This window comes from Delphinus delphis, chromosome 5, assembly GCF_949987515.2.
Source record: "Delphinus delphis chromosome 5, mDelDel1.2, whole genome shotgun sequence".
Taxonomy (NCBI): domain Eukaryota; kingdom Metazoa; phylum Chordata; class Mammalia; order Artiodactyla; family Delphinidae; genus Delphinus; species Delphinus delphis.
The window spans coordinates 70,358,549-70,374,103 of record NC_082687.1 but is presented as its reverse complement, the minus strand read 5'-3'; positions in this window follow the sequence as shown (position 1 = coordinate 70,374,103).

The window sequence follows — 15,555 nt, the reverse complement described above, 5'->3', positions numbered from 1 at the left end:
TTTCTGATTAAGTTTAGGTGTCATTTTTTTCCCCCAAGGAGCCTTTATTGCTTGTTCACTGCATGCTAGTCTGTGGTACAGTCTGTCCTATAATAATAGTTAATATTTATTGAGTTCTATGTGTCACCAGGCATTATTCTTAATGGTTCTACATTATAGGTGCATGTAATACTCTCTCCACTTAAAGCAACCATTTCATAGTTGTATCATAGAACATAACACATTTTTTAAAAGTATCTGTATTTCTACCCAAATTATCAGTTCTGTGTTTTAAAATTTTATATATTAAAAATTTATAGTACTTATCAAACCTGGTATTGTTATGTATATATTTAATGTTATTATAGCTTATCTGTATTTAATATTATGTGTACATTTGGTCAATACCTTTCTCTCCCTATAATTTAGCTCTGTGAAGTGAAGGATTTCATTTGTTTTCATCCACTCACCCCTTTTGTCCAAAGCAATGGCTAGCTAGTAATAGGTACTCGATAAATATCTGTAGAATGAATAAGTATTCAGTGTATAATTAAATAAATAAACACATGCATAGCTTTATTCGTTTTATATAATTCTGCAGCCATTAAGGGATCTCTTTCAACAGCATAGATTCCAAGTGCCCATCTCTAATTAGACAAAATCCAGACCTTGTTGCTTGACTTATTCCTTCTTATCACACCATGGAAATTAACTATTTTTCCTATTTACATATTGCCATGATAAAAATTAACAAACCCAAGCACTTTAATTTATGCAATAAGATTATTATTTAAATCAAACAGAAGAGAGGGCCAGCTCAAAGAGATTTCAGAAAACTGAAGACACACACCCTTTCTTTGTTCAATCTCCTTAATCCTGTACCTGGCCTCTAGAGTACAGCAAAGAGAGGGAGCACTGATCATTGGTGGCAGGCAGCTATGGATCTAAAGCATCTAAGTCCATCCCATTTTTGGGTTTCTGTATAGTAGTTTCTGAATCTGACCTTTTGCCACTGGTTATCGCTGTTCTTTCTTGTATGTTTCATGCTTTCTTTTCTAGCATTTCTTTTCCAGCACATCTATTTTATAGATGAGGAAATTGATCTAGTAGATTTAGTAACTTTCCCAGGTCACACAGCAAGTCAATGGCAGAGCTGGGATTTGAATCTAGGGAGTCAGTTTTCAGAGCCCATGTTTGAGCTGCTGCGTGATGTTGTCTTTACGATGACAGATGAGTCATGATCTCTGCTTTAAAGAAGATAATTTATATTTCTGCCCAGGACACCTTTTCCAACCTCAGGTTAACCAACACTGTTATTTTAGTGACTACATACCAGGGCATCACTGTCATGAAAACCTTCCATATTTTACTTTAAAGGGCCATCCCATAAAAATGTCGAAGGTGGGAAAGAGTTTTTGAAGAATGACCCTTTAGCAGCCGTGATTCAAAGGAATACAGTCCTGTTCAGAATATGAGACACTTACAGGAAAAGGTACAGCACTTGGAGATATATCAAAGCCTGACATTTAATGAAAACCTTAAAGATCTTGATGGAGCTTTATATCAATTACTCATTCACCTTGTATATGGCCCAATATATTTTATTTTTAAAAAGTCTCACTAGCAGGACTGGCATTGAAATGCCCCAGCCCCAAGGGCATCTTTGAATGGGTCCTATCTAGTAACTAACTCCCTACTTATCTAGTTAATAGCCTGCAGTATGTCTATTTATATGGTTTTGACTAGCAGCTAAAGAATAATATAGTTTCCCGCGGCCATTTAAGCTCCACAGAGAGAGAACGTCCTTCTACTTGCATATTTCCTCCCTAATTTGTCTTACAATAGCTCTTCGTCCAGCAAAGTATGCAGTGACAACATGTATGTACCAGAAAAGCATTTATAGTCCTCAAGTCTCCTTTTAGACCACAAGGAGGTGCCATGAACACCAAAAGAATTGTCCTTATTGACAGAAATCTGGGGAGCCTTTATGAAAATAAATTTTAAGTATATTGGATCAGGGAAGAAGGATTATAATGCTGGGTGGGTCAAAATGCTTTGAAATGGGTACATTCCACTAAGTGAAGATTCTGGATTCAATATGTTTAATCAAGAGTATTTCTAGCAGTTTGCTTTAATGACTGACTGATCCTTTACCCCAAAGTAGCAAGTTATGAAGTTAAAACATCCATGATACTGAAAAGTAGGTATCCGAAGTTTTAAGAATAAATAGATGTTAGCATGGATTTGTCCTGTTCACCAAATCCAATCTATGCCCCTAAATTTGTCCAAGCACACTCCCTTAATGTATTCATCAGGGGAGCTCCAGCAGCCTTGAAGAGCTCTTGGGTGACTATTTTCTCTAGGCCAGAGATGATAGTGGGAAATGCTGCCATCAAACTGGATTCCCAAATCCAATGGAGATAATGGGATCTCAGGGATTCTCTGTATTCAATGGGCATGATAAAATCCTAGAATATCAGGGGTCAGGTGGTGGCACTTAATCACCAGAGTAAAGATGGGCATGGGTACAGAAATGTACACCAGAGGCAACACAGTAATCAGCATAGTCTGAGCTGCAGAGATCTTTGGTGTTTGTTAAATGATAATGGTGTCCTTGGAACTGAAGTAGATGATCAGCCTATAGAACCTTAGTGATGTGTATAGTCAGCAAAGCATTAGGTCTGGTGAAGAAAGATGTGATTTGAATTATCACAAAAGAGTTCAAGCCCCTCAAACCAGTTTCTAGTCTTGAGTCTAGAGCCTCTTAATGAAGGGGAGATGGGTTTTGCTTAAGGAAGATTGTAGCTATGCAGACAAAAATTTATTCTGTAAATTTATGTCCTATTCTTCCTCCCAGAAGTCCTGCCACCATTTTTCAGAGTGACTGTAGAAGCTGAATAACCAGACTCTTTGAGATTATAAGGCCCTGGTTTTAACTTACAGCAATTCCTGGAGATCCAAAATGCCACTGTGGTCCAGTGTAGCCATAGTAGACATCTATAGAGATGAGATGATTTATGGTTTGGGGTAATTCCAAGGTAGGCCTATGTGCACCTGAACCCATCATGTGATTTTATCCCAGGTATACAATGCATAGCTGTGAGGGACATACTCAGCAACTTGTAGAATACCAAATTAATTCTTTGACCTGTGGGAAAAAACCCAAGAAAAGCCCCAGGACTCTCTTTACCTACCAATATAATAAACAAAATGTAATGCTGCATCTCTACCACATCAATGACGTAAAAGATGAAGGAGTGGTACTTCTTACTAAAGATACATTTAGTTTGTCTATTTGGCTTATACACAATGCAGATGGGTATAAGAGAATAAGAGTAGATTATCAAAAATTTAATTAGGTAATGATTCCAATTGCAGCTGTTATCCCAAATTTGTTTTTATTACTGGAGTTTCCAGAGTCTCTTGATACCTGATGCGTAGCAAACATTTCAGTGGTGAAACTCATTAGAAGTTTACTTTCAGAGGAGAGGGTCAGAATACACTGTTGCTGACTTACCTCAGGGCTAAATCAAACATCCAGCCAGTGACATAGTCTAGTCTAAATGGACCTTGACTGTCTTTTTATTTTATGAGACATCATGCTTTTCCATTAAGTTGATGACACCATTCTGATTGGATCTGGTGGACAGGAAGAAGAAACTACTCTAGACACCTTGGTAAGACACACGCATACCAAAATGTGGGGAAAGCATTCCACAAAAATTCAGGGCCTTGTTTACACATTGATGAAATTACTAGGGGTTCAGTGACCTGGGTGTGGAGATATTCCTGTGAAGGTGAAGGAAAATTTAATGCATCGGGTCCTTCCTATCATTAAAGAAGGATCATAATGTCTCTTTGGATTGTAGAAACAACATATCCTTTATTTAGGTTTATTACTCCAACCTATTTACTGAGTAACCTTAAAGTCTGTTTTTTATTAGGGCTTTTATTATTTTTATTAGGCCTCAGAAAAAGAAAAAAACTGTGCAATAGGTTTAGACTACGGCATAAGAGCCTCTACCACTTGGGCCAAAAGAGAATACTAATCCAATTATGTTTGAAATGATTGTAGCATATAGGGGTGCTGTATGGCACTTATGAACAGACTCCTGTTAATGAATCACAAAGAAGACTTCTAAAATTTTAGAGCAAAGCTGTGCCATCCTCTTCAGATTATTATTCTCCTTTTAAGAAATAGATTCTGGCTTGCTACAGGTCTCTAGTAGAGACTGAACACTTCACGTGAGCCACCAAGTTACCATACAACCTGAGTTACCCTTCATGAACTGGTATTGTTGGCATGGGCAGAAGTCCATAGTCAAATGATAGCAACACATAAGCGATCAGGCTTGAGTGAGGCATAGACTGAGACACACAAACAAATAGCTAAAATGCCTATGGCCCTTACTCTAGCTCCTTTGCCCATCTCTCTCAGTCTTCCCCTAGAGTCTCATTAGGAATTTCCTATGAGTAGTTAACAAGATGAAAAAAAAAAATCAGGCCTTATTTACAAATGATTCTGTAGACAAAAGTAGACAACTTCAGCTTACTCCAGGAACTCCAGAATAAAGTGAAGAAAACTCCCAGTAGGCAGAACTTTGAGTAGTATAACTGTTTTGTTGAATTTTTTTTTTTTAATGAGAGATTGTCAGAAGTAGAATCTTCATTGATTTATAGTCTGTGTCTAAAGGTCAGAGACTTGGAAGAGACACACTTGGAAAATTGGTTGCAAGAGAATGGGGAAGAGATATTTGAATAGACCTCTCTGAAGAAACACAGAATGTCGACATATTTTTCATTCCATCTATGATTCTCACCAAAGATAGCCTCACCAGAACAAGACCTTTGTGTTCAAGTGAACAAGATGATGTGCTGTGTGACTATCAGTTACCCTCTTTCTCCAGCCACCCATGTCCTTATAGACTGTCCTTTTACACGAAGTGATGAATGTTATACATAGAGTCAGTAATATAGATTCACCAAGTATGGTCTGACTTGGCAAATTTCCGGCCAGTCAATAACAGATACTAACACTTAGCTCCAAATATGATACCATTGCACAAGGGCATTAATTAGCCACCTGATAGCAGGTGGATTGAATTGGACCCTTCCATGGATGCCATTTTCTTCTGAAAATTACCTGAGTTGTCAAGATTGGAGGTTGTGAGAAACACCCCAGTTTCTAGTTTTTCCTTGCTCTCTCTCCCTTCACAGACAGCTTTCCTCCACAACTGCTACCCCTGCTGACCTATAGCCATTTATCACCAACCACCACCCATGAAATTCTATAGAAGTCTGACTCATTTTGAACAAAAGGGTGGTCTGAGAAAAGTCCAAATTACAAAGTCTCCAAGAATATTAGTGTCTAAATTTGGGGGAATAAATATTGCCTAATATGTCGATTCACAATGTAAAATGTATTTTTACATTAAATCTTTGTGGACAGATTCTACATATACACAATCATCATCAGATATTGACATCTATTTTTCTGTATTTCTACACTGTATATGTGTTCAATTTATAGCAGTAAGTATTTTATATTATGGTGTTTGTCATAACACCATATGGCATACTCTCTGTAGCTGGGACTCTCTCTTTTGTCTTTGTGTCCCTAATAATACCTAGCTATAGTAGGTACACTGTAATTGTTGGATGAAAAAGAGTGAATTTGTGAATTATCTGTCAGTCAGTCTGTCTGTTTGTCTATTTAGATAACTAGCTATAGAAATAAGACCAGCATTTAAGTCATGAAAACATAATCAAGAATTGAAGACTTGTCACAAATTTGGGTACACAGGATGGGATGTCAGGGTTAATATGGGGAGAGGTTTCTCAGCAGAAATTGAGATGGTGCAAGGATCTGTTGCAAGTTAATATTTGCTGATCAAAACAAGACTTATAAAGTTAATCAGGTAAATTATGTCATATCTCATGGGTAAAAGAGAGGAATATATTTGTCCGGATATCCAGGGTAGAACAGGAGTATGGACAATTAATCTTTGAAACAAATTATGAGGCAGAGAAGTGAGGAATATAAAAACAACATCAAATTCATATTAAAATATTTTACAAGTGGAATAGATGGAGAGGAGAAAGCATCTACAAATTTACACAACACATATGCATAATATTGTATTTCCCCAATACTAAGTATTTGATTAGTAGAGCTGATTCTTAAAAGTCTTTACAATATTAACTTCTGTCATATTTTCCCATCAGAAGAATTATGAACATCAGTGTGCTATTCTCTGAAAACTGGATTTTATTTTAGAATTACAGTATTATTTCTTCAAAGCCAGTAGTTCACTTCGTAATGGTTCCTTCATTATTGCTAAAAACATCCATAAATTATTCTGCCCAGAACAAATGTTTGAAATGGTTATGAAGGCATGGAATTAACTGCTATGGTCTTTAGGAATAAAGTTATCATCAGTAATTTGTTTTCATTGAGAAGAAGTTTAACTTAAAGAACATGTTAGATAATTTCATGTCTCTATAAACATTGAAAAGTAGTCCAGGACTTAGTAATTTTTGAACCATATTTCCAAACCAGGCTATTGAACAGAAAGACCTAGTGGAGCCTTTAAAAATAGAAATTCTACCACCCTGTACAACCTTATTCAGAGTTTCAGTAGGTAAAATCCTGAAATTTGTATTTTTAACAAGCTTCTCAGGAGATGCTTAAACAAATGATATATAGACTTCCATTGAAACCACTGATACCATATACAACGGCAAAATGCAGTCAATACATATTTGCTCACTGAATATATGTGACCAGCTTTGCAGCTTTGCTAAACGTATCACATTCCAAAGAATGTTAAAATACTTCCAAGAACTTTACAAGTATTTATAAGACAACATAATGATGATCCTTCTCTTAGGGTTTGATGACCTCTTAATGAAAAGATGAATTGGATTCATAGTCTTTGACCTCCATTTTACATGAATAATATACATGTTTTTTTCTGAGAAGAAGCTTCATCTCATTCTCATTGATTCAGCAAATATTTGACTATCTATAAGGGATTCTTTCTTCTCTCCCCCAAAGGTTAAGAACTATTGCCCTAAATTACTCATATTGTTGTTGATTTGCATTCACACTCTTTCCTCCAGGCTCACAACTAACATCATTTAAATTTTAAGCAAAGTGCAATTATCAAGAATCTATATACCCTTAGAATAAAAAGGAAGATGTGTGATCAGAAAAAAAGAAGCCAAATAATGTCATTTTTCCACATTAATATACATGTGGAATAGCCTCAGAGGTTTAATTTTTTTCATCTTGGAATTCAAGACAGATATTTTTGCTTTGAGATAACTTAATCAACCCTCTCAGTTGACTACATTGCAGGAACTTGCTGCCAACAGACATGGTGGAGGATCATAGCTTTGAAGTCCTTGGGGTCCATGTTGTTTCAGTCTGTTTAGTAGCTGTAGTCTGTGTGGATTTAAAGTTGGTTAGTCAACCAAACAAGGACAGAATAGATTTAGTTGATCAATGTCACCTTGAAAGAAAATTAAAAGGCATTTTTTGAAAGACTGAAAAATAGGAAGCTAGAAGAGAAAGCTTACTTATATGCTGGATGACAGAATTTAGCTTTGGGAAATCTTGACACAGATAAAACCTAACAGGAATGAGTGTAAACAACATTGCTTACATCCCATGATTATTGAGATATAATTTACAATTGGTAAAATTTACCCTGTTTAGGAATACTATTCCATAGGTTTTGACACTTGTCACTATGAAGATACAGAATATTTCTACTATCCGAAAATTTTCAACATACTTCTTTGTAGTCAATCCATCTCATACTTAGTCCTGGCAATCACTGTCTTGATATCTATCTCTGTTCTTTGCCTTTTCCAGAACATGATATAAACAGAATCATAAAGTATGCAATTTTGTGTTCTTGTGTCTTTCATTTAGCATAATAAATTTAAGATTCTGCTCTATTAGATGTTATCAATATTATGTTCCTTTTATTGGGAACAATATTTAATTGTATGGATGTACCAAGATTTATTTATCCATTCACCAGTTGACGTATCTTTTTCTTGCTTCCAGTTGCTGCTATAAACCTTTGTATACAGTCTTTTGTGGACATATGTCTTCATTCTCTTGGTTAGAAGGTTTTTAATTTTGATGAAGTACAGGTATCAATTTGGTTTCTTTCATGGTTTGTGCTTGGGATGATCTAAAAGCATTTTTCCTAATCCAAGATGGAAAGATTTTCTCTTACGACTTCTTCTAAAGTTTTGTAGTTGTATGTTTTGTGTTTAATTCTATGATCCAATTAGTGTTGATTTTTATGTATTGTGCAAAGTATACATCAAAGTCTCCTTTTGTTCATGTAGATATCCAAATGGTGCATCACCATTTGTTGAGAAGACTATTCTTTCTCCATTGTATTACCTTGTCAACTTCTGTTGAAAATTAATTACTGTTATATATATAAGCCTATTTTTGGACTCTATTCTGGTCCAATGATCCTTAGGCCAATATCACACTATCTAGATTAGTATAGATTTGTTGTAAGCCTTGAAATCAGAAATTGGGAGTTCTCATACTTTATTCTTTGTTTTCAAAATTGTTTTGACTACTTTAGGTTCTTTACATGCCCATAAATACTTTCAAATAAACTTATTAATCTATAACAAAACAAAAAGCAAAAAAAAAAATGGCTGGGAGTGTGTCTGAAATTACTTTGGATGCACAAATCAATTTGGGAATAATTGATATTTTAATAATATTGAGTCTTCCAAATAAACTTTTCATTTAGTTAAATTTTCTTTGATTTCTCTCATTGATGTGTTAGTTTTCATCATATTCATCTTATACAGACTTTGTTAGATTTTTCCCTAAGTGCTCCACATTTTTTGATCCTATTATAAATAAAATTTTTAAAATTTTGATTTTCAGTTGTTTACTGCAAGTATAATTTTTATTTCCCCATTTATTTAGTTTTTATTTTTTAAATTGACTATATTTTGTTAAAATTATGCCTATAGATGTCATTTTTCATACTGTTTTAAATAGTCTCTTAAAATTTAAATTAAGAGATTTTTTATCACTGGTATATATAAAAAATGATTTTAGTAGGCCTTGTATCCTGCAACCCTACTAAATACATTCATTGGTACTAGAGAAAATTTGTAAATTCTTTGGGATTTTTCTATGTAGACAATTATATCAAAGTATGAATAAAATAAATTTTAGTTATTTCTTTCTCATCTCTATACTTTTAGTGTTTTGGTTTTTTTTTTTTTTTTTTGCCTTATTTTACTGGTTAAGACTTTTGTTATGATATGAGTAATAATGGTTAGAGAGGACATCACTGCCTTACTCTCCATCTTAGCAGGAATGCATTTGTCAATATTACTGTACACATATGAATATACATATATGATATCAGCTGCTTTTTTTTTTTGGTAAGTGCCTTTAACCAGGTTGAGAATGTTCCCTTTTATTCCTCCTTTGCTGACAGTTTTTATCATAAATGTCAAATTCTTTTTGGAAAAGACAAGGAATGAAGTGTTCCTAAAAGCCTCTGGAGAGAGTGCAGCTTTGCCAACTCATGATTTACACCCACTTATACTGATTTCAGGCTTTTGGCCTCCAGAAATGTGAGAGAATAAATTTCTTTTGTTTTAATCCACCAGATTTGTAGTAATTTGTTATAGCAACTAGAAGAAACTAATACAATATTCTTGAGGGATATTTAGTAGGATTTGTCTTCCCCCTCATAAAATGAGTTGGAAATTCTCAACTTTCTTCTATTTCCTGGAAGAATTTGTGTATAACTGGTACATTCTTCCTTTAATGTTTGTTTGTATTTGCCAGTGAAGTTATCTGGGCATGGAGTTCTCTTTGTTTGGAGGTTTTTAACTAGAAACTCAATTCCTTTAATAGACATGTAATCAGCCCTGTTATCTGTTTCTTCCTGAGTGAACACTGGAAGTTTCTATATTTTGAGGAAATTGTACATTTTATTTAAATTACTAATTTAGTGACTTAAAATTGTTCATAATTTTGCCTTAATGTCCTTTTAACTGGGGTTTGGCAAACTATAGCCTGAGAGCCAAATCTGGCCCTGTTTTTGTACACCCCACGAAGTGAAAATGTTTTTTACATTTTTAAACTGTCACAAAGAGAGTCAAACAAACAAGAATATGCTACAGAGGCTGTATTGTGGCATGGAAATTCTGAAGTATTTATTTTTGGTCCATATAAAGAAAAGAAATTACCAATACTTGCTATGATGTCTGTAGTATCTAGAGATGTCACTTCTTTCATTGCTGATTTTGGTAATTTGTGTTGTTTTTTTTTAATCAATTTTGTGATCAATCAGGCTGAGGATTATTTATTTATTTATTTATTTGCGGTACGCGGGCCTCTCCCGTTGCGGAGCACAGGCTCCGGAAGCGCAGGCTCAGCGGCCATGGCTCACGGGCCCAGCCGCTCCGCGGCATGTGGGATCCTCTCGGACCGGGGCACGAACCTGCGTCCCCTGCATCGTCAGGCGGACTCCCAACCACTGCGCCACCAGGGAAGCCCGAGGATTATTAATTGTATTGATCTACTCAAAGAACCACCTTTTTTGCTTCATTGGTGTTCTTTAGTGTCTTTCTGTTTTTAATTTAAATGATTTCTGTTCTTATCTTTATTTTTTTACTTCTTCTTTCCTTCTTTTTTTAGTTTTAATCTATATATACCTTTATAAATAAAGTAGTTTCTTTATAGGTCATACGTAGCTCAGTCTTGTTTTTTATCCAATCTGATAAGCCCTTCATTTTATCTGGGGTGTTTAGACCATTTCAGTTTAAGTTGATCTGGGATATGATTAGTCAATCTATTATATTAATCCTTATTCTCTGTTTGTTCCATCTATTCTTTGTACTTTTTTCATCCTTTTTCATGTCTTTTTGTATTAATTATTTTCATGATTTCATTTATTTTCACTACTACTTATACCTCTTTTTGAAGTTTATTTAGTAAATATTTAGTTTGAAATAATTTCAGACTCACAGCAAATAATGATAAAAAGAAATGTAGGGACACCCTTCTGTGATAGTCCCAACTGTAAAAATTTCCCCACAACTTTGATTATTTTTTCCGTATATACATATTCTTCTTCATAATATTGTTACTAATCATTATCATTATTATTGAACCATTTGAGGGTAAGTTGTAGACATGCTGTCTCTCAACTCTAAATACTTTTGTGTGTATTTCCTAGGAACAATGATCCAAATTAGGAATTTAAGATTTTTACAATACTACTATATAATTTATAGACATTATTCATATTTTGACATTTGTCCCATTAATGTTGTTTATAGTGAATCTATCTTTGTCTATTTTACCCTTGATATTTTCTAAGAGAGTAGACGAGTTATTTTGTAGAATGTTCCTCTGTCTGGAGTTTTCCGACATTTCCTCTGACTAGATTTAGGTTACATGATTTTGGCAAGAACACAAATGAAAAAATTTTGTGTCCTTCTCCAAGCATTATATCAGGAGGCACAGGTTATTTTTTTTTCACCCATTTCTCCCACAATGCCATTCCTCACCTCTAGCAACCACCAGTATGTTCGCTGTGTCTATGAGTTTGGTTTTGCTTTTTGTTTTCTTTTTTTTTAGATTCCACGTAAAAGAGAGATCATACAGTATTTGTCTTTCTCTGGCTTATTTCACTTGGCGTAATACTGTCTAGGTCCATCTATGTTGTCACAAATGGTAGGATTTTATTTTTTTTTTATGCCTGAGTAATATACTTACAATTCGTATCACAATTTCTTTATCCATTCATCCATCGATGAACACTTAAATCGTTTTCATATCTTGGCTATTGTAAACAATACTGCAATGAACATGTAGTTGTATATGTCTTTTTGAGTTAGTATTTTTATTTCTTTGTATAAGTGGATTTGCTGGATCATATGCTAGTTACATTTTTAACATTTTTAGGAACTTCCATACTGTTTTCCAGAGTGACTGCACCAATTCACATTTCCATCAACAATGTACTCAAGTTCCCTTTTCTCACATCCTCACCAGCACTTGTTGTTTTTTTGTAACAGCCATTCTAACGGGTGTGGGGTAGTATCTCATTGAGGTTTTGATTTGTATTTACTTGAAGATTAATGATGTAGAACATCTTTTCATGTAACTGTTGGACATCTGTATGTCTTCTTTGGAAAAATGTCTATTCAGATCTTCTGCCCATTTTTTAATCTGATTGTTTTGTTATTGAGTTGTATGTGTTCTTTATATATTTGGGATATAAGCTTCTTATCACATATATGATTTGCCAATATTTTCTCCCATTCATTGGGTTGCCTTTTCATTTTGTTGATGGTTCCCTTTGCTATACAGAAGTTTTTAGTTTGATGTAGTTCTACTTGTTTATTTTTGCTTTTGTTGCTCTTGCTTTTGGTGTCAGATTGTAAAAGTCATTGCCAAGACCTATGTCAGGATGCTTACTTCTTATATTTTATTGTAGGAGTTTTATGATTTTAGGTCTTATGTTCAAGGCTTTAATACAATTTGCATGTATGTTACTCATATTTCTTTTCCTTAGTAATAGCCATAGGGCTTACAATATTCTTCTTTAACTTATGACATTTTACATTCAAATAACATTATACCAATTCACAAAGAGTTTAAGAAAATTATAACAGTATAATTCCAATTATGCACTCCCATCCATTCTACTATTGTTTTCATAATTTTACTTTTATATATGCTGTAAGGTCCACATTATATTTTCACATTTTTGCTTTAGAGAATCAAATATGTTCTAAAGTATTAAAAATAAGAAAATATGTAATTTCTATTTACATCTTTTTTGTGTGTATTATTTCCCACATTCTTTTTTCTTTGCCTAGATTGAAGTTTCTATCTGGTATCATATTACTTAACATGGTCTGAAAATTTTCTTAACATGGCATGCTGTCAGTTAAAAATGTTCTTTATTTCATCTTAGTTTTCTGTAAGATATATTCTTTGGATGTACAATTCCACTTTGTTTTTATTTTTTGCCCAGTCCTTTGAAGATGTAAAAATCTTGTATTCTGGCTTACATAATTTCTGATCAATAAGATTATTTTTATTTTTTCTTGGTGTGTAATGTTTTCTTTTCTTCTCTGATTGCATACAAAATTTTGAAAATCTTCTTCCCCCCACACATTTTGACTATGATGTATCTAAGTGGGTAGTTTTTTTATCTGTTTGTTTCTCTTTGTATATATACTGATTAAGATTCTATGGGCATTTTGATCATTATCTCTTCAAATATTTCTTCTGCACCCAAATTTTCTCTTCTCCTTCTGGGACCCCAATTTCACATATACTTGACTGTTCCATGTTTTTTCTCTGCTCTTGGATTCTCTCTTTCTTCTTCTTTCTCTCTTTTATGTCCATCTACTAATAAATCCATTAAAGGAATTCTTTATATCTGGTAGCATTTTTAGAATGCTAGTATTCTTATTTTACCTTCTTATGTTATCTATCATTTTACTAAACTTTCCTCACACATGTATGTTGTCCACTTTTTCCAGTAGATCCTCTAACATATTAATTTTAGCTATGTAAATGTCCCTATCTCATATCCAAGACCAGGGCCATCTCTGAGTCTGATTTTGTTGATTGCTTTATCTCTTGACAATAATTTTAATTTTTTGCCTTACATTTTTCAATGTCTCATAATTTTCTTGAGTATCAGGAATTGTATGTAAAATAATAAAGACTGAAGTAAATAGTGTTTATGCTCGTAAATGGTCATGCCTCTTTTTTTATGCTGTTAGTGTAGGGGGATGAGCTAATTTAGTTTGTAGTCGAACTCTATTTGGGTTTTGTTATTGCTATTATTATCTTCAGGATACTATGATGGTTAATTTTCTGTGTCATCTTGACTAGACTAAGGGATACCAAGATAGCTGGTAAAAATAGCTTGTTTGTCTGTGAGGGTATTTCCAGAAGAGATTAGCATTTGAATTGGTAGATTTAGTAATGAAGATTGCCCTCACCAGTTCATCATTCAATCTGTTGAGGGCCTGATTAGAAGAAAGAGGCATAGGAAGGGCAAATCTACTTGCTCTTCTTGAATGGTGATATCCATCTTCTCCTGCCCTAGGACAGCAGGGCTTCTGGTTCCTGGGTTTTTGGATTCAGACTGGAACTCATATGTCTGGCCTCCTGGTTCTCAGTCATCTGGGTTTGGACAGGAACTACACCAGCTTTCCTGGGCTTCCAGTTAGAGATGGCTAATCATGGGACTTCTCAGCCTCCCTGATAACATGAGACAACCCCTTATAATAAATCTTTCTCTACACGTCTGTATGTATATATCCTATTGGTTTTATTTCCCTAAAGAACCTGACTCATACTGATACATATTCTTCAAATTCTTCTAGTAATGGGCTGTTGTTTCCTTGTGTAGAAAATAGGGAGTAGAGAAATAGACATTTTTTAGTGGCCCTCCTCCTCTTTCAACTTTAGTTATTTTTGCACACCTGCAACCACGGATAGGCTCTTTCTACATGACCTCGCCCTTCCTAATGCCAGGCTATTGCTGCCTGTTACTTGTTGCTTGAACTAAGTGGGATGTGGAGATAGTGGTTCGCTCTTGCCCTGGTCCAACCTCAGTCAGAGACTAACCTGGTGTTATCAGACTTGGGAATAGGACTTTCTCTGCGTTTATTCTCTTCCTCCTCATGGCAGCCAAGCTCCTCTTTATGACTTCAGTTGGTCTTGGGTGAAAGCTTCTACAATATTCTAAATAAAAAATCAGTTCAAATTAAGTATATTATTCTAAAATATTTGCATATGCAAAGTAATCTGTTAAAATTGAGAAATACATCAGCATATAAAATTGGTAATAGCTGCCATTAAATGAATAATTAGTTTTTAGTAGGATCTGTGTTGTGTTTTGCATATATTTAGTATTTCATTTAATCCCTGGAAGAAATCTTCCACTTTATATTATTATACTTATTTTATAGATAGAGTAATGAAAACTCAGAGAAGTTAAATAACTTGCCCAGGGTTACACAGCTACTAAATGGCAGAGCTGGTATTTACATCCCAGATCTTCCTAACTTCAAAACCCTGCTGCTTTCCACTATACTTCAAAAGAATTTAAGTAGCTACTTAAAGCTAAGAGCGTAATTGCTTCATTTAGCTAACATGATGCTAGCAAAACATCAAAGAAGGGAATTGCAAATTGGATACCAATGGTAAAAAAGCATTGATTTCTTTAATCATAAAAGAAACTTGGGGCTTGAATATCTAAAATAACTAAAGTGACTTTTTCCACCTAAATTTAAAGATATCTTCTCAGTTTTTCTTTTCATCTTAATTTAGTAGATGCATGGGTTTATTGACAGTAATTTATGATTATAAATTAAACTCAGGGTATCAGAACCTATTAATGAAGAAATCAGTCTCAGAAGCCTCAGCTCAAGTGTCTTTGTTATAGCCTCTCATTAAAGAGATCATAAGCTTACTCAAAGACAAGATTAAATAATCATGATGTTATAGAAGTAAACATAATTTATCAGATA